This window comes from Labrus mixtus, chromosome 14 (genome assembly GCF_963584025.1).
Source record: "Labrus mixtus chromosome 14, fLabMix1.1, whole genome shotgun sequence".
NCBI lineage: Eukaryota > Metazoa > Chordata > Actinopteri > Labriformes > Labridae > Labrus > Labrus mixtus.
This window is the reverse complement of record NC_083625.1, coordinates 21,301,381-21,320,023: the sequence shown is the minus strand read 5'-3', so window position 1 is coordinate 21,320,023 and position 18,643 is coordinate 21,301,381. Positions and strand designations below refer to the sequence as shown.

The 18,643-nt window shown below is 42.8% G+C and overlaps 12 non-coding genes across 12 annotated transcripts; all 12 read right to left on the bottom strand.

Moving 5' to 3' along the window:
- Positions 1-1,291: 1,291 nt before the first annotated feature.
- Positions 1,292-1,373, bottom strand: trnas-gcu (transfer RNA serine (anticodon GCU)). The gene has a single exon. It is a non-coding gene; the product is annotated as a tRNA-Ser (tRNA).
- Positions 1,374-3,099: 1,726 nt separating this feature from the next.
- trnas-gcu (transfer RNA serine (anticodon GCU)) lies at positions 3,100-3,181 on the bottom strand. The gene has a single exon. It is a non-coding gene; the product is annotated as a tRNA-Ser (tRNA).
- Positions 3,182-4,069: 888 nt separating this feature from the next.
- Positions 4,070-4,151, bottom strand: trnas-gcu (transfer RNA serine (anticodon GCU)). Its single transcript has one exon. It is a non-coding gene; the product is annotated as a tRNA-Ser (tRNA).
- Positions 4,152-5,039: 888 nt separating this feature from the next.
- trnas-gcu (transfer RNA serine (anticodon GCU)) lies at positions 5,040-5,121 on the bottom strand. Its single transcript has one exon. It is a non-coding gene; the product is annotated as a tRNA-Ser (tRNA).
- A 1,726-nt stretch (positions 5,122-6,847) lies between these two features.
- trnas-gcu (transfer RNA serine (anticodon GCU)) lies at positions 6,848-6,929 on the bottom strand. The gene has a single exon. It is a non-coding gene; the product is annotated as a tRNA-Ser (tRNA).
- Positions 6,930-7,817: 888 nt separating this feature from the next.
- trnas-gcu (transfer RNA serine (anticodon GCU)) lies at positions 7,818-7,899 on the bottom strand. Its single transcript has one exon. It is a non-coding gene; the product is annotated as a tRNA-Ser (tRNA).
- Positions 7,900-10,439: 2,540 nt separating this feature from the next.
- trnas-gcu (transfer RNA serine (anticodon GCU)) lies at positions 10,440-10,521 on the bottom strand. Its single transcript has one exon. It is a non-coding gene; the product is annotated as a tRNA-Ser (tRNA).
- An 888-nt stretch (positions 10,522-11,409) lies between these two features.
- On the bottom strand, positions 11,410-11,491 carry trnas-gcu (transfer RNA serine (anticodon GCU)). Its single transcript has one exon. It is a non-coding gene; the product is annotated as a tRNA-Ser (tRNA).
- Positions 11,492-13,217: 1,726 nt separating this feature from the next.
- On the bottom strand, positions 13,218-13,299 carry trnas-gcu (transfer RNA serine (anticodon GCU)). Its single transcript has one exon. It is a non-coding gene; the product is annotated as a tRNA-Ser (tRNA).
- Positions 13,300-15,481: 2,182 nt separating this feature from the next.
- On the bottom strand, positions 15,482-15,563 carry trnas-gcu (transfer RNA serine (anticodon GCU)). Its single transcript has one exon. It is a non-coding gene; the product is annotated as a tRNA-Ser (tRNA).
- Positions 15,564-17,138: 1,575 nt separating this feature from the next.
- trnas-gcu (transfer RNA serine (anticodon GCU)) lies at positions 17,139-17,220 on the bottom strand. The gene has a single exon. It is a non-coding gene; the product is annotated as a tRNA-Ser (tRNA).
- An 888-nt stretch (positions 17,221-18,108) lies between these two features.
- trnas-gcu (transfer RNA serine (anticodon GCU)) lies at positions 18,109-18,190 on the bottom strand. The gene has a single exon. It is a non-coding gene; the product is annotated as a tRNA-Ser (tRNA).
- Between the last annotated feature and the right edge of the window lie 453 nt (positions 18,191-18,643).

Genomic DNA, 18,643 nt, shown 5'->3' with positions numbered 1-18,643 from the left:
TCAAATGTTAGAGCGCTTGCTTAGCATGCAGGAGGTAGTAGGATCAATGCCCATATTTTCCACAAGGTTCTCATTTACATCATTCCCAGTAAAAATCTTGTTGTAACTTTACATTTTTTTCCATATCTAAGCAAAGAAACATTCCAACACGACGACGAGGATGGGATTCGATCCCACGCATGCAGAGCACAATGGATTAGCAGTCTATCCTCAGCATCTTACGTTTGCATCATCCCCAGTGAAAATCTTGTCATAAGTTAACATTTTGCTTTATCTAACCTGTGTTTCTGTGGTGCCGGTAAGCAATGTTCAAAGGGGAATTAGCTCAAATGGTAGAGCGCTTGCTTAGCATGCGAGAGGTAGTGGGATCAATGTTTACATCATTCCCAGTGAAAATCTTGTTGTAACTTTACATTTTTTTCCATATCTAAGCAAAGAAACATTCCAACACGACGACGAGGATGGGATTCGAACCCACGCGTGCAGAGCACAATGGATTAGCAGTCTATCCTCAGCATCTTACGTTTGCATCATCCCCAGTGAAAATCTTGTCATAAGTTAACATTTTGCTTTATCTAACCTGTGTTTCTGTGGTGCTGGTAAGCAATGTTCAAAGGGGAATTAGCTCAAATGGTAGAGCGCTTGTTTAGCATGCGAGAGGTAGTGGGATCAATGCCCACATTCTCCACAAGGTTCTCCTTTGCATCTTAAGTTTACATCATTCCCAGTGAAAATCTTGTCATAACTTTACATTTTGCCTCATCTAACCTGTGTTTCTGCGGTGCAGATAAGAAGTCTTCGAAGGGGAATTAGCTCAAATGGTAGAGCGCTTGCTTAGCATGCGAGAGGTAGTGGTATCAATGCCCGCATTCTCCACAAGGTTCTTGTTTACATCATTCCCAGTGAAAATCTTGTTGTAACATCACATTTTTTTCCATATCTAAGCAAAGAAACATTCCAACACAACGACGAGGATGGGATTCGAACCCACGCGTGCAGAGCACAATGGATTAGCAGTCTATCCTCAGCATCTTACGTTTGCATCATCCCCAGTGAAAATCTTGTCATAACTTAACATTTTGCTTTATCTAACCTGTGTTTCTGTGGTGCCGGTAAGCAGTGTTCAAAGGGGAATTAGCTCAAATGGTAGAGCGCTTGCTTAGCATGCGAGAGGTAGTGGGATCAATGCCCATATTTTCCACAAGGTTCTCGTTTACATCATTCCCAGTGAAAATTTTGTTGTAACTTTACATTTTTTTCCATATCTAAGCAAAGAAACATTCCAACATGACGACGAGGATGGGATTCGAACCCACGCGTGCAGAGCACAATGGATTAGCAGTCCATCGCCTTAACCACTCGGCCACCTCGTCACCCAAAACTGATATCAGGACAAGACGAAAGACAGTGTTATCATAACAAGATGATCATGCGGAATCTAACCTGCGTTGATGCAGTGCCAGGAAGCCATGTTCACAGGGGAATTAGCACAAATGGTAGACCCATGCAAGAGGTAGTTGGATCGATGCCCACATTCTCCACAAGACTCTACTTTAGACCTTGAGCCAAGGTCATCCGCAGTCCAAATGTTGATAAGTAGGGTTAAAGATGTTGTCAAACAAATATCCAACACGATGACGAGGATGGGATTCGAACCCACGCATGCAGAGCACAATGGATTAGCAGTCTATCCTTAGCATCTTACGTTTGCATCATCCCCAGTGAAAATCTTGTCATAACTTAACATTTTGCTTTATCTAACCTGTGTTTCTGCCGTGCCGGTAAGCAGTGTTCAAAGGGGAATTAGCTCAAATGGTAGAGCACTTGCTTAGCATGCGAGAGGTAGTGGGATCAATGCCCATATTCTCCACAAGGTTCTCATTTACATCATTTCCAGTGAAAATCTTGATGTAACTTTACATTTTTTTCCATATCTAAGCAAAGAAACATTCCAACACGACAACGAGGATGGGATTCGAACCCACGCGTGCGGAGCACAATGGATTAGCAGTCTATCCTTAGCATCTTACGTTTGCATCATCCCCAGTGAAAATCTTGTCATAAGTTAACATTTTGCTTTATCTAACCTGTGTTTCTGTGGTGCCGGTAAGCAATGTTCAAAGGGGAATTAGCTCAAATGGTAGAGCGCTTGCTTAGCATGCGAGAGGTAGTGGGATCAATGTTTACATCATTCCCAGTGAAAATCTTGTTGTAACTTTACATTTTTTTCCATATCTAAGCAAAGAAACATTCCAACACAACGACGAGGATGGGATTCGAACCCACGCGTGCAGAGCACAATGGATTAGCAGTCTATCCTCAGCATCTTACGTTTGCATCATCCCCAGTGAAAATCTTGTCATAAGTTAACATTTTGCTTTATCTAACCTGTGTTTCTGTGGTGCTGGTAAGCAATATTCAAAGGGGAATTAGCTCAAATGGTAGAGCGCTTGTTTAGCATGCGAGAGGTAGTGGGATCAATGCCCACATTCTCCACAAGGTTCTCCTTTGCATCTTAAGTTTACATCATTCCCAGTGAAAATCTTGTCATAACTTTACATTTTGCCTCATCTAACCTGTGTTTCTGCGGTGCAGATAAGAAGTCTTCGAAGGGGAATTAGCTCAAATGGTAGAGCGCTTGCTTAGCATGCGAGAGGTAGTGGTATCAATGCCCGCATTCTCCACAAGGTTCTTGTTTACATCATTCCCAGTGAAAATCTTGTTGTAACATCACATTTTTTTCCATATCTAAGCAAAGAAACATTCCAACACAACGACGAGGATGGGATTCGAACCCACGCGTGCAGAGCACAATGGATTAGCAGTCTATCCTTAGCATCTTACGTTTGCATCATCCCCAGTGAAAATCTTGTCATAACTTAACATTTTGCTTTATCTAACCTGTGTTTCTGTGGTGCCGGTAAGCAGTGTTCAAAGGGGAATTAGCTCAAATGGTAGAGCGCTTGCTTAGCATGCGAGAGGTAGTGGGATCAATGCCCATATTTTCCACAAGGTTCTCGTTTACATCATTCCCAGTGAAAATTTTGTTGTAACTTTACATTTTTTTCCATATCTAAGCAAAGAAACATTCCAACATGACGATGAGGATGGGATTCAAACCCACGCGTGCAGAGCACAATGGATTAGCAGTCCATCGCCTTAACCACTCGGCCACCTCGTCACCCAAAACTGATATCAGGACAAGACGAAAGACAGTGTTATCATAACAAGATGATCATGCGGAATCTAACCTGCGTTGATGCAGTGCCAGGAAGCCATGTTCACAGGGGAATTAGCACAAATGGTAGACCCATGCAAGAGGTAGTTGGATCGATGCCCACATTCTCCACAAGACTCTACTTTAGACCTTGAGCCAAGGTCATCCGCAGTCCAAATGTTGATAAGTAGGGTTAAAGATGTTGTCAAACAAATATCCAACACGATGACGAGGATGGGATTCGAACCCACGCATGCAGAGCACAATGGATTAGCAGTCTATCCTTAGCATCTTACGTTTGCATCATCCCCAGTGAAAATCTTGTCATAACTTAACATTTTGCTTTATCTAACCTGTGTTTCTGCCGTGCCGGTAAGCAGTGTTCAAAGGGGAATTAGCTCAAATGGTAGAGCGCTTGCTTAGCATGCGAGAGGTAGTGGGATCAATGCCCATATTCTCCACAAGGTTCTCATTTACATCATTTCCAGTGAAAATCTTGATGTAACTTTACATTTTTTTCCATATCTAAGCAAAGAAACATTCCAACACGACAACGAGGATGGGATTCGAACCCACGCGTGCGGAGCACAATGGATTAGCAGTCTATCCTTAGCATCTTACGTTTGCATCATCCCCAGTGAAAATCTTGTCATAAGTTAACATTTTGCTTTATCTAACCTGTGTTTCTGTGGTGCCGGTAAGCAATGTTCAAAGGGGAATTAGCTCAAATGGTAGAGCGCTTGCTTAGCATGCGAGAGGTAGTGGGATCAATGTTTACATCATTCCCAGTGAAAATCTTGTTGTAACATCACATTTTTTTCCATATCTAAGCAAAGAAACATTCCAACACAACGACGAGGATGGGATTCGAACCCACGCGTGCAGAGCACAATGGATTAGCAGTCCATCGCCTTAACCACTCGGCCACCTCGTCACCCAAAACTGATATCAGGACAAGACGAAAGACAGTGTTATCATAACAAGATGATCATGCGGAATCTAACCTGCGTTGATGCAGTGCCAGGAAGCCATGTTCACAGGGGAATTAGCACAAATGGTAGACCCATGCAAGAGGTAGTTGGATCGATGCCCACATTCTCCACAAGACTCTACTTTAGACCTTGAGCCAAGGTCATCCGCAGTCCAAATGTTGATAAGTAGGGTTAAAGATGTTGTCAAACAAATATCCAACACGATGACGAGGATGGGATTCGAACCCACGCATGCAGAGCACAATGGATTAGCAGTCTATCCTTAGCATCTTACGTTTGCATCATCCCCAGTGAAAATCTTGTCATAACTTAACATTTTGCTTTATCTAACCTGTGTTTCTGCCGTGCCGGTAAGCAGTGTTCAAAGGGGAATTAGCTCAAATGGTAGAGCGCTTGCTTAGCATGCGAGAGGTAGTGGGATCAATGCCCATATTCTCCACAAGGTTCTCATTTACATCATTTCCAGTGAAAATCTTGATGTAACTTTACATTTTTTTCCATATCTAAGCAAAGAAACATTCCAACACGACAACGAGGATGGGATTCGAACCCACGCGTGCGGAGCACAATGGATTAGCAGTCTATCCTTAGCATCTTACGTTTGCATCATCCCCAGTGAAAATCTTGTCATAAGTTAACATTTTGCTTTATCTAACCTGTGTTTCTGTGGTGCCGGTAAGCAATGTTCAAAGGGGAATTAGCTCAAATGGTAGAGCGCTTGCTTAGCATGCGAGAGGTAGTGGGATCAATGTTTACATCATTCCCAGTGAAAATCTTGTTGTAACATCACATTTTTTTCCATATCTAAGCAAAGAAACATTCCAACACAACGACGAGGATGGGATTCGAACCCACGCGTGCAGAGCACAATGGATTAGCAGTCCATCGCCTTAACCACTCGGCCACCTCGTCACCCAAAACTGATATCAGGACAAGACGAAAGACAGTGTTATCATAAGAAGATGATCATGCGGAATCTAACCTGCGTTGATGCAGTGCCAGGAAGCCATGTTCACAGGGGAATTAGCACAAATGGTAGACCCATGCAAGATGTAGTTGGATCGATGCCCACATTCTCCACAAGACTCTACTTTAGACCTTGAGCCAAGGTCATCCCCAGTCCAAATGTTGATAAGTAGGGTTAAAGATGTTGTCAAACAAATATCCAACACGACAACGAGGATGGGATTCGAACCCACGCGTGCAGAGCACAATGGATTAGCAGTCTATCCTTAGCATCTTAAGTTTACATCATTCCCAGTGAAAATCTTGTCATAACTTAACATTTTGCCTCATCTAACCTGTGTTTCTGCGGTGCAGATAAGAAGTCTTCAAAGGGGAATTAGCTCAAATGTTAGAGCGCTTGCTTAGCATGCAGGAGGTAGTAGGATCAATGCCCATATTTTCCACAAGGTTCTCATTTACATCATTCCCAGTAAAAATCTTGTTGTAACTTTACATTTTTTTCCATATCTAAGCAAAGAAACATTCCAACACGACGACGAGGATGGGATTCGATCCCACGCATGCAGAACACAATGGATTAGCAGTCTATCCTCAGCATCTTACGTTTGCATCATCCCCAGTGAAAATCTTGTCATAAGTTAACATTTTGCTTTATCTAACCTGTGTTTCTGTGGTGCCGGTAAGCAATGTTCAAAGGGGAATTAGCTCAAATGGTAGAGCGCTTGCTTAGCATGCGAGAGGTAGTGGGATCAATGTTTACATCATTCCCAGTGAAAATCTTGTTGTAACTTTACATTTTTTTCCATATCTAAGCAAAGAAACATTCCAACACGACGACGAGGATGGGATTCGAACCCACGCGTGCAGAGCACAATGGATTAGCAGTCTATCCTCAGCATCTTACGTTTGCATCATCCCCAGTGAAAATCTTGTCATAAGTTAACATTTTGCTTTATCTAACCTGTGTTTCTGTGGTGCTGGTAAGCAATGTTCAAAGGGGAATTAGCTCAAATGGTAGAGCGCTTGTTTAGCATGCGAGAGGTAGTGGGATCAATGCCCACATTCTCCACAAGGTTCTCCTTTGCATCTTAAGTTTACATCATTCCCAGTGAAAATCTTGTCATAACTTTACATTTTGCCTCATCTAACCTGTGTTTCTGCGGTGCAGATAAGAAGTCTTCGAAGGGGAATTAGCTCAAATGGTAGAGCGCTTGCTTAGCATGCGAGAGGTAGTGGTATCAATGCCCGCATTCTCCACAAGGTTCTTGTTTACATCATTCCCAGTGAAAATCTTGTTGTAACATCACATTTTTTTCCATATCTAAGCAAAGAAACATTCCAACACAACGACGAGGATGGGATTCGAACCCACGCGTGCAGAGCACAATGGATTAGCAGTCTATCCTTAGCATCTTACGTTTGCATCATCCCCAGTGAAAATCTTGTCATAACTTAACATTTTGCTTTATCTAACCTGTGTTTCTGTGGTGCCGGTAAGCAGTGTTCAAAGGGGAATTAGCTCAAATGGTAGAGCGCTTGCTTAGCATGCGAGAGGTAGTGGGATCAATGCCCATATTTTCCACAAGGTTCTCGTTTACATCATTCCCAGTGAAAATTTTGTTGTAACTTTACATTTTTTTCCATATCTAAGCAAAGAAACATTCCAACATGACGACGAGGATGGGATTCGAACCCACGCGTGCAGAGCACAATGGATTAGCAGTCCATCGCCTTAACCACTCGGCCACCTCGTCACCCAAAACTGATATCAGGACAAGACGAAAGACAGTGTTATCATAACAAGATGATCATGCGGAATCTAACCTGCGTTGATGCAGTGCCAGGAAGCCATGTTCACAGGGGAATTAGCACAGATGGTAGACCCATGCAAGAGGTAGTTGGATCGATGCCCACATTCTCCACAAGACTCTACTTTAGACCTTGAGCCAAGGTCATCCGCAGTCCAAATGTTGATAAGTAGGGTTAAAGATGTTGTCAAACAAATATCCAACACAATGACGAGGATGGGATTCGAACCCACGCATGCAGAGCACAATGGATTAGCAGTCTATCCTTAGCATCTTACGTTTGCATCATCCCCAGTGAAAATCTTGTCATAACTTAACATTTTGCTTTATCTAACCTGTGTTTCTGCCGTGCCGGTAAGCAGTGTTCAAAGGGGAATTAGCTCAAATGGTAGAGCGCTTGCTTAGCATGCGAGAGGTAGTGGGATCAATGCCCATATTCTCCACAAGGTTCTCATTTACATCATTTCCAGTGAAAATCTTGATGTAACTTTACATTTTTTTCCATATCTAAGCAAAGAAACATTCCAACACGACAACGAGGATGGGATTCGAACCCACGCGTGCGGAGCACAATGGATTAGCAGTCTATCCTTAGCATCTTACGTTTGCATCATCCCCAGTGAAAATCTTGTCATAAGTTAACATTTTGCTTTATCTAACCTGTGTTTCTGTGGTGCCGGTAAGCAATGTTCAAAGGGGAATTAGCTCAAATGGTAGAGCGCTTGCTTAGCATGCGAGAGGTAGTGGGATCAATGTTTACATCATTCCCAGTGAAAATCTTGTTGTAACATCACATTTTTTTCCATATCTAAGCAAAGAAACATTCCAACACAACGACGAGGATGGGATTCGAACCCACGCGTGCAGAGCACAATGGATTAGCAGTCCATCGCCTTAACCACTCGGCCACCTCGTCACCCAAAACTGATATCAGGACAAGACGAAAGACAGTGTTATCATAAGAAGATGATCATGCGGAATCTAACCTGCGTTGATGCAGTGCCAGGAAGCCATGTTCACAGGGGAATTAGCACAAATGGTAGACCCATGCAAGATGTAGTTGGATCGATGCCCACATTCTCCACAAGACTCTACTTTAGACCTTGAGCCAAGGTCATCCCCAGTCCAAATGTTGATAAGTAGGGTTAAAGATGTTGTCAAACAAATATCCAACACGACAACAAGGATGGGATTCGAACCCACGCGTGCAGAGCACAATGGATTAGCAGTCTATCCTTAGCATCTTAAGTTTACATCATTCCCAGTGAAAATCTTGTCATAACTTAACATTTTGCCTCATCTAACCTGTGTTTCTGCGGTGCAGATAAGAAGTCTTCAAAGGGGAATTAGCTCAAATGTTAGAGCGCTTGCTTAGCATGCAGGAGGTAGTAGGATCAATGCCCATATTTTCCACAAGGTTCTCATTTACATCATTCCCAGTGAAAATCTTGTTGTAACTTTACATTTTTTTCCATATCTAAGCAAAGAAACATTCCAACACGACGACGAGGATGGGATTCGATCCCACGCATGCAGAGCACAATGGATTAGCAGTCTATCCTCAGCATCTTACGTTTGCATCATCCCCAGTGAAAATCTTGTCATAACTTAACATTTTGCTTTATCTAACCTGTGTTTCTGTGGTGCCGGTAAGCAATGTTCAAAGGGGAATTAGCTCAAATGGTCGAGCGCTTGCTTAGCATGCGAGAGGTAGTGGGATCAATGTTTACATCATTCCCAGTGAAAATCTTGTTGTAACTTTACATTTTTTTCCATATCTAAGCAAAGAAACATTCCAACACGACGACGAGGATGGGATTCGAACCCACGCGTGCAGAGCACAATGGATTAGCAGTCTATCCTCAGCATCTTACGTTTGCATCATCCCCAGTGAAAATCTTGTCATAAGTTAACATTTTGCTTTATCTAACCTGTGTTTCTGTGGTGCTGGTAAGCAATGTTCAAAGGGGAATTAGCTCAAATGGTAGAGCGCTTGTTTAGCATGCGAGAGGTAGTGGGATCAATGCCCACATTCTCCACAAGGTTCTCCTTTGCATCTTAAGTTTACATCATTCCCAGTGAAAATCTTGTCATAACTTTACATTTTGCCTCATCTAACCTGTGTTTCTGCGGTGCAGATAAGAAGTCTTCGAAGGGGAATTAGCTCAAATGGTAGAGCGCTTGCTTAGCATGCGAGAGGTAGTGGTATCAATGCCCGCATTCTCCACAAGGTTCTTGTTTACATCATTCCCAGTGAAAATCTTGTTGTAACATCACATTTTTTTCCATATCTAAGCAAAGAAACATTCCAACACAACGACGAGGATGGGATTCGAACCCACGCGTGCAGAGCACAATGGATTAGCAGTCTATCCTTAGCATCTTACGTTTGCATCATCCCCAGTGAAAATCTTGTCATAACTTAACATTTTGCTTTATCTAACCTGTGTTTCTGTGGTGCCGGTAAGCAGTGTTCAAAGGGGAATTAGCTCAAATGGTAGAGCGCTTGCTTAGCATGCGAGAGGTAGTGGGATCAATGTTTACATCATTCCCAGTGAAAATCTTGTTGTAACTTTACATTTTTTTCCATATCTAAGCAAAGAAACATTCCAACACGACGACGAGGATGGGATTCGAACCCACGCGTGCAGAGCACAATGGATTAGCAGTCTATCCTCAGCATCTTACGTTTGCATCATCCCCAGTGAAAATCTTGTCATAAGTTAACATTTTGCTTTATCTAACCTGTGTTTCTGTGGTGCTGGTAAGCAATGTTCAAAGGGGAATTAGCTCAAATGGTAGAGCGCTTGTTTAGCATGCGAGAGGTAGTGGGATCAATGCCCACATTCTCCACAAGGTTCTCCTTTGCATCTTAAGTTTACATCATTCCCAGTGAAAATCTTGTCATAACTTTACATTTTGCCTCATCTAACCTGTGTTTCTGCGGTGCAGATAAGAAGTCTTCGAAGGGGAATTAGCTCAAATGGTAGAGCGCTTGCTTAGCATGCGAGAGGTAGTGGTATCAATGCCCGCATTCTCCACAAGGTTCTTGTTTACATCATTCCCAGTGAAAATCTTGTTGTAACATCACATTTTTTTCCATATCTAAGCAAAGAAACATTCCAACACAACGACGAGGATGGGATTCGAACCCACGCGTGCAGAGCACAATGGATTAGCAGTCTATCCTTAGCATCTTACGTTTGCATCATCCCCAGTGAAAATCTTGTCATAACTTAACATTTTGCTTTATCTAACCTGTGTTTCTGTGGTGCCGGTAAGCAGTGTTCAAAGGGGAATTAGCTCAAATGGTAGAGCGCTTGCTTAGCATGCGAGAGGTAGTGGGATCAATGCCCATATTTTCCACAAGGTTCTCGTTTACATCATTCCCAGTGAAAATTTTGTTGTAACTTTACATTTTTTTCCATATCTAAGCAAAGAAACATTCCAACATGACGACAAGGATGGGATTCGAACCCACGCGTGCAGAGCACAATGGATTAGCAGTCCATTGCCTTAACCACTCGGCCACCTCGTCACCCAAAACTGATATCAGGACAAGACGAAAGACAGTGTTATCATAACAAGATGATCATGCGGAATCTAACCTGCGTTGATGCAGTGCCAGGAAGCCATGTTCACAGGGGAATTAGCACAAATGGTAGACCCATGCAAGAGGTAGTTGGATCGATGCCCACATTCTCCACAAGACTCTACTTTAGACCTTGAGCCAAGGTCATCCGCAGTCCAAATGTTGATAAGTAGGGTTAAAGATGTTGTCAAACAAATATCCAACACGATGACGAGGATGGGATTCGAACCCACGCATGCAGAGCACAATGGATTAGCAGTCTATCCTTAGCATCTTACGTTTGCATCATCCCCAGTGAAAATCTTGTCATAACTTAACATTTTGCTTTATCTAACCTGTGTTTCTGCCGTGCCGGTAAGCAGTGTTCAAAGGGGAATTAGCTCAAATGGTCGAGCGCTTGCTTAGCATGCGAGAGGTAGTGGGATCAATGCCCATATTCTCCACAAGGTTCTCATTTACATCATTTCCAGTGAAAATCTTGATGTAACTTTACATTTTTTTCCATATCTAAGCAAAGAAACATTCCAACACGACAACGAGGATGGGATTCGAACCCACGCGTGCGGAGCACAATGGATTAGCAGTCTATCCTTAGCATCTTACGTTTGCATCATCCCCAGTGAAAATCTTGTCATAAGTTAACATTTTGCTTTATCTAACCTGTGTTTCTGTGGTGCCGGTAAGCAATGTTCAAAGGGGAATTAGCTCAAATGGTAGAGCGCTTGCTTAGCATGCGAGAGGTAGTGGGATCAATGTTTACATCATTCCCAGTGAAAATCTTGTTGTAACATCACATTTTTTTCCATATCTAAGCAAAGAAACATTCCAACACAACGACGAGGATGGGATTCGAACCCACACGTGCAGAGCACAATGGATTAGCAGTCCATCGCCTTAACCACTTGGCCACCTCGTCACCCAAAACTGATATCAGGACAAGACGAAAGACAGTGTTATCATAAGAAGATGATCATGCGGAATCTAACCTGCGTTGATGCAGTGCCAGGAAGCCATGTTCACAGGGGAATTAGCACAAATGGTAGACCCATGCAAGATGTAGTTGGATCGATGCCCACATTCTCCACAAGACTCTACTTTAGACCTTGAGCCAAGGTCATCCCCAGTCCAAATGTTGATAAGTAGGGTTAAAGATGTTGTCAAACAAATATCCAACACGACAACGAGGATGGGATTCGAACCCACGCGTGCAGAGCACAATGGATTAGCAGTCTATCCTTAGCATCTTAAGTTTACATCATTCCCATTGAAAATCTTGTCATAACTTAACATTTTGCCTCATCTAACCTGTGTTTCTGCGGTGCAGATAAGAAGTCTTCAAAGGGGAATTAGCTCAAATGTTAGAGCGCTTGCTTAGCATGCAGGAGGTAGTAGGATCAATGCCCATATTTTCCACAAGGTTCTCATTTACATCATTCCCAGTAAAAATCTTGTTGTAACTTTACATTTTTTTCCATATCTAAGCAAAGAAACATTCCAACACGACGACGAGGATGGGATTCGATCCCACGCATGCAGAGCACAATGGATTAGCAGTCTATCCTCAGCATCTTACGTTTGCATCATCCCCAGTGAAAATCTTGTCATAAGTTAACATTTTGCTTTATCTAACCTGTGTTTCTGTGGTGCCGGTAAGCAATGTTCAAAGGGGAATTAGCTCAAATGGTAGAGCGCTTGCTTAGCATGCGAGAGGTAGTGGGATCAATGTTTACATCATTCCCAGTGAAAATCTTGTTGTAACTTTAAATTTTTTTCCATATCTAAGCAAAGAAACATTCCAACACGACGACGAGGATGGGATTCGAACCCACGCGTGCAGAGCACAATGGATTAGCAGTCTATCCTCAGCATCTTACGTTTGCATCATCCCCAGTGAAAATCTTGTCATAAGTTAACATTTTGCTTTATCTAACCTGTGTTTCTGTGGTGCTGGTAAGCAATGTTCAAAGGGGAATTAGCTCAAATGGTAGAGCGCTTGTTTAGCATGCGAGAGGTAGTGGGATCAATGCCCACATTCTCCACAAGGTTCTCCTTTGCATCTTAAGTTTACATCATTCCCAGTGAAAATCTTGTCATAACTTTACATTTTGCCTCATCTAACCTGTGTTTCTGCGGTGCAGATAAGAAGTCTTCGAAGGGGAATTAGCTCAAATGGTAGAGCGCTTGCTTAGCATGCGAGAGGTAGTGGTATCAATGCCCGCATTCTCCACAAGGTTCTTGTTTACATCATTCCCAGTGAAAATCTTGTTGTAACATCACATTTTTTTCCATATCTAAGCAAAGAAACATTCCAACACAACGACGAGGATGGGATTCGAACCCACGCGTGCAGAGCACAATGGATTAGCAGTCTATCCTTAGCATCTTACGTTTGCATCATCCCCAGTGAAAATCTTGTCATAACTTAACATTTTGCTTTATCTAACCTGTGTTTCTGTGGTGCCGGTAAGCAGTGTTCAAAGGGGAATTAGCTCAAATGGTAGAGCGCTTGCTTAGCATGCGAGAGGTAGTGGGATCAATGCCCATATTTTCCACAAGGTTCTCGTTTACATCATTCCCAGTGAAAATTTTGTTGTAACTTTACATTTTTTTCCATATCTAAGCAAAGAAACATTCCAACATGACGACGAGGATGGGATTCGAACCCACGCGTGCAGAGCACAATGGATTAGCAGTCCATCACCTTAACCACTCGGCCACCTCGTCACCCAAAACTGATATCAGGACAAGACGAAAGACAGTGTTATCATAACAAGATGATCATGCGGAATCTAACCTGCGTTGATGCAGTGCCAGGAAGCCATGTTCACAGGGGAATTAGCACAAATGGTAGACCCATGCAAGAAGTAGTTGGATCGATGCCCACATTCTCCACAAGACTCTACTTTAGACCTTGAGCCAAGGTCATCCGCAGTCCAAATGTTGATAAGTAGGGTTAAAGATGTTGTCAAACAAATATCCAACACGATGACGAGGATGGGATTCGAACCCACGCATGCAGAGCACAATGGATTAGCAGTCTATCCTTAGCATCTTAAGTTTACATCATTCCCAGTGAAAATCTTGTCATAACTTAACATTTTGCCTCATCTAACCTGTGTTTCTGCCGTGCCGGTAAGCAGTGTTCAAAGGGGAATTAGCTCAAATGGTAGAGCGCTTGCTTAGCATGCGAGAGGTAGTGGGATCAATGCCCATATTCTCCACAAGGTTCTCATTTACATCATTTCCAGTGAAAATCTTGATGTAACTTTACATTTTTTTCCATATCTAAGCAAAGAAACATTCCAACACGACAACGAGGATGGGATTCGAACCCACGCGTGCGGAGCACAATGGATTAGCAGTCTATCCTTAGCATCTTACGTTTGCATCATCCCCAGTGAAAATCTTGTCATAAGTTAACATTTTGCTTTATCTAACCTGTGTTTCTGTGGTGCCGGTAAGCAATGTTCAAAGGGGAATTAGCTCAAATGGTAGAGCGCTTGCTTAGCATGCGAGAGGTAGTGGGATCAATGTTTACATCATTCCCAGTGAAAATCTTGTTGTAACATCACATTTTTTTCCATATCTAAGCAAAGAAACATTCCAACACAACGACGAGGATGGGATTCGAACCCACGCGTGCAGAGCACAATGGATTATTGTCCATCGCCTTAACCACTCGGCCACCTCGTCACCCAAAACTAATATCAGGACAAGACGAAAGACAGTGTTATCATAAGAAGATGATCATGCGGAATCTAACCTGCGTTGATGCAGTGCCAGGAAGCCATGTTCACAGGGGAATTAGCACAAATGGTAGACCCATGCAAGATGTAGTTGGATCGATGCCCACATTCTCCACAAGACTCTACTTTAGACCTTGAGCCAAGGTCATCCCCAGTCCAAATGTTGATAAGTAGGGTTAAAGATGTTGTCAAACAAATATCCAACACGACAACGAGGATGGGATTCGAACCCACGCGTGCAGAGCACAATGGATTAGCAGTCTATCCTTAGCATCTTAAGTTTACATCATTCCCAGTGAAAATCTTGTCATAACTTAACATTTTGCCTCATCTAACCTGTGTTTCTGCGGTGCAGATAAGAAGTCTTCAAAGGGGAATTAGCTCAAATGTTAGAGCGCTTGCTTAGCATGCAGGAGGTAGTAGGATCAATGCCCATATTTTCCACAAGGTTCTCATTTACATCATTCCCAGTAAAAATCTTGTTGTAACTTTACATTTTTTTCCATATCTAAGCAAAGAAACATTCCAACACGACGACGAGGATGGGATTCGATCCCACGCATGCAGAGCACAATGGATTAGCAGTCTATCCTCAGCATCTTACGTTTGCATCATCCCCAGTGAAAATCTTGTCATAAGTTAACATTTTGCTTTATCTAACCTGTGTTTCTGTGGTGCCGGTAAGCAATGTTCAAAGGGGAATTAGCTCAAATGGTAGAGCGCTTGCTTAGCATGCGAGAGGTAGTGGGATCAATGCCCATATTTTCCACAAGGTTCTCGTTTACATCATTCCCAGTGAAAATTTTGTTGTAACTTTACATTTTTTTCCATATCTAAGCAAAGAAACATTCCAACATGACGACGAGGATGGGATTCGAACCCACGCGTGCAGAGCACAATGGATTAGCAGTCTATCCTTAGCATCTTACGTTTGCATCATCCCCAGTGAAAATCTTGTCATAAGTTAACATTTTGCTTTATCTAACCTGTGTTTCTGTGGTGCCGGTAAGCAATGTTCAAAGGGGAATTAGCTCAAATGGTAGAGCGCTTGCTTAGCATGCGAGAGGTAGTGGGATCAATGTTTACATCATTCCCAGTGAAAATCTTGTTGTAACATCACATTTTTTTCCATATCTAAGCAAAGAAACATTCCAACACAACGACAAGGATGGGATTCGAACCCACGCGTGCAGAGCACAATGGATTAGCAGTCCATCGCCTTAACCACTCGGCCACCTCGTCACCCAAAACTGATATCAGGACAAGACGAAAGACAGTGTTATCATAAGAAGATGATCATGCGGAATCTAACCTGCGTTGATGCAGTGCCAGGAAGCCATGTTCACAGGGGAATTAGCACAAATGGTAGACCCATGCAAGATGTAGTTGGATCGATGCCCACATTCTCCACAAGACTCTACTTTAGACCTTGAGCCAAGGTCATCCCCAGTCCAAATGTTGATAAGTAGGGTTAAAGATGTTGTCAAACAAATATCCAACACGACAACGAGGATGGGATTCGAACCCACGCGTGCAGAGCACAATGGATTAGCAGTCTATCCTTAGCATCTTAAGTTTACATCATTCCCAGTGAAAATCTTGTCATAACTTAACATTTTGCCTCATCTAACCTGTGTTTCTGCGGTGCAGATAAGAAGTCTTCAAAGGGGAATTAGCTCAAATGTTAGAGCGCTTGCTTAGCATGCAAGAGGTAGTAGGATCAATGCCCATATTTTCCACAAGGTTCTCATTTACATCATTCCCAGTGAAAATCTTGTTGTAACTTTACATTTTTTTCCATATCTAAGCAAAGAAACATTCCAACACGACGACGAGGATGGGATTCGATCCCACGCATGCAGAGCACAATGGATTAGCAGTCTATCCTCAGCATCTTACGTTTGCATAATCCCCAGTGAAAATCTTGTTGTAACTTTACATTTTTTTCCATATCTAAGCAAAGAAACATTCCAACACGACGACGAGGATGGGATTCGAACCCACGCGTGCAGAGCACAATGGATTAGCAGTCTATCCTCAGCATCTTACGTTTGCATCATCCCCAGTGAAAATCTTGTCATAAGTTAACATTTTGCTTTATCTAACCTGTGTTTCTGTGGTGCTGGTAAGCAATATTCAAAGGGGAATTAGCTCAAATGGTAGAGCGCTTGTTTAGCATGCGAGAGGTAGTGGGATCAATGCCCACATTCTCCACAAGGTTCTCCTTTGCATCTTAAGTTTACATCATTCCCAGTGAAAATCTTGTCATAACTTTACATTTTGCCTCATCTAACCTGTGTTTCTGCGGTGCAGATAAGAAGTCTTCGAAGGGGAATTAGCTCAAATGGTAGAGCGCTTGCTTAGCATGCGAGAGGTAGTGGTATCAATGCCCGCATTCTCCACAAGGTTCTTGTTTACATCATTCCCAGTGAAAATCTTGTTGTAACATCACATTTTTTTCCATATCTAAGCAAAGAAACATTCCAACACAACGACGAGGATGGGATTCGAACCCACGCGTGCAGAGCACAATGGATTAGCAGTCTATCCTTAGCATCTTACGTTTGCATCATCCCCAGTGAAAATCTTGTCATAACTTAACATTTTGCTTTATCTAACCTGTGTTTCTGTGGTGCCGGTAAGCAGTGTTCAAAGGGGAATTAGCTCAAATGGTAGAGCGCTTGCTTAGCATGCGAGAGGTAGTGGGATCAATGCCCATATTTTCCACAAGGTTCTCGTTTACATCATTCCCAGTGAAAATTTTGTTGTAACTTTACATTTTTTTCCATATCTAAGCAAAGAAACATTCCAACATGACGACGAGGATGGGATTCGAACCCACGCGTGCAGAGCACAATGGATTAGCAGTCCATCGCCTTAACCACTCGGCCACCTCGTCACCCAAAACTGATATCAGGACAAGACGAAAGACAGTGTTATCATAAGAAGATGATCATGCGGAATCTAACCTGCGTTGATGCAGTGCCAGGAAGCCATGTTCACAGGGGAATTAGCACAAATGGTAGACCCATGCAAGAGGTAGTTGGATCGATGCCCACATTCTCCACAAGACTCTACTTTAGACCTTGAGCCAAGGTCATCCGCAGTCCAAATGTTGATAAGTAGGGTTAAAGATGTTGTCAAACAAATATCCAACACGATGACGAGGATGGGATTCGAACCCACGCATGCAGAGCACAATGGATTAGCAGTCTATCCTTAGCATCTTACGCTTGCATCATCCCCAGTGAAAATCTTGTCATAACTTAACATTTTGCTTTATCTAACCTGTGTTTCTGCCGTGCCGGTAAGCAGTGTTCAAAGGGGAATTAGCTCAAATGGTAGAGCGCTTGCTTAGCATGCGAGAGGTAGTGGGATCAATGCCCATATTCTCCACAAGGTTCTCATTTACATCATTTCCAGTGAAAATCTTGATGTAACTTTACATTTTTTTCCATATCTAAGCAAAGAAACATTCCAACACGACAACGAGGATGGGATTCGAACCCACGCGTGCGGAGCACAATGGATTAGCAGTCTATCCTTAGCATCTTACGTTTGCATCATCCCCAGTGAAAATCTTGTCATAAGTTAACATTTTGCTTTATCTAACCTGTGTTTCTGTGGTGCCGGTAAGCAATGTTCAAAGGGGAATTAGCTCAAATGGTAGAGCGCTTGCTTAGCATGCGAGAGGTAGTGGGATCAATGTTTACATCATTCCCAGTGAAAATCTTGTTGTAACATCACATTTTTTTCCATATCTAAGCAAAGAAACATTCCAACACAACGACGAGGATGGGATTCGAACCCACGCGTGCAGAGCACAATGGATTAGCAGTCCATCGCCTTAACCACTCGGCCACCTCGTCACCCAAAACTAATATCAGGACAAGACGAAAGACAGTGTTATCATAAGAAGATGATCATGCGGAATCTAACCTGCGTTGATGCAGTGCCAGGAAGCCATGTTCACAGGGGAATTAGCACAAATGGTAGACCCATGCAAGATGTAGTTGGATCGATGCCCACATTCTCCACAAGACTCTACTTTAGACCTTGAGCCAAGGTCATCCCCAGTCCAAATGTTGATAAGTAGGGTTAAAGATGTTGTCAAACAAATATCCAACACGACAACGAGGATGGGATTCGAACCCACGCGTGCAGAGCACAATGGATTAGCAGTCTATCCTTAGCATCTTAAGTTTACATCATTCCCAGTGAAAATCTTGTCATAACTTAACATTTTGCCTCATCTAACCTGTGTTTCTGCGGTGCAGATAAGAAGTCTTCAAAGGGGAATTAGCTCAAATGTTAGAGCACTT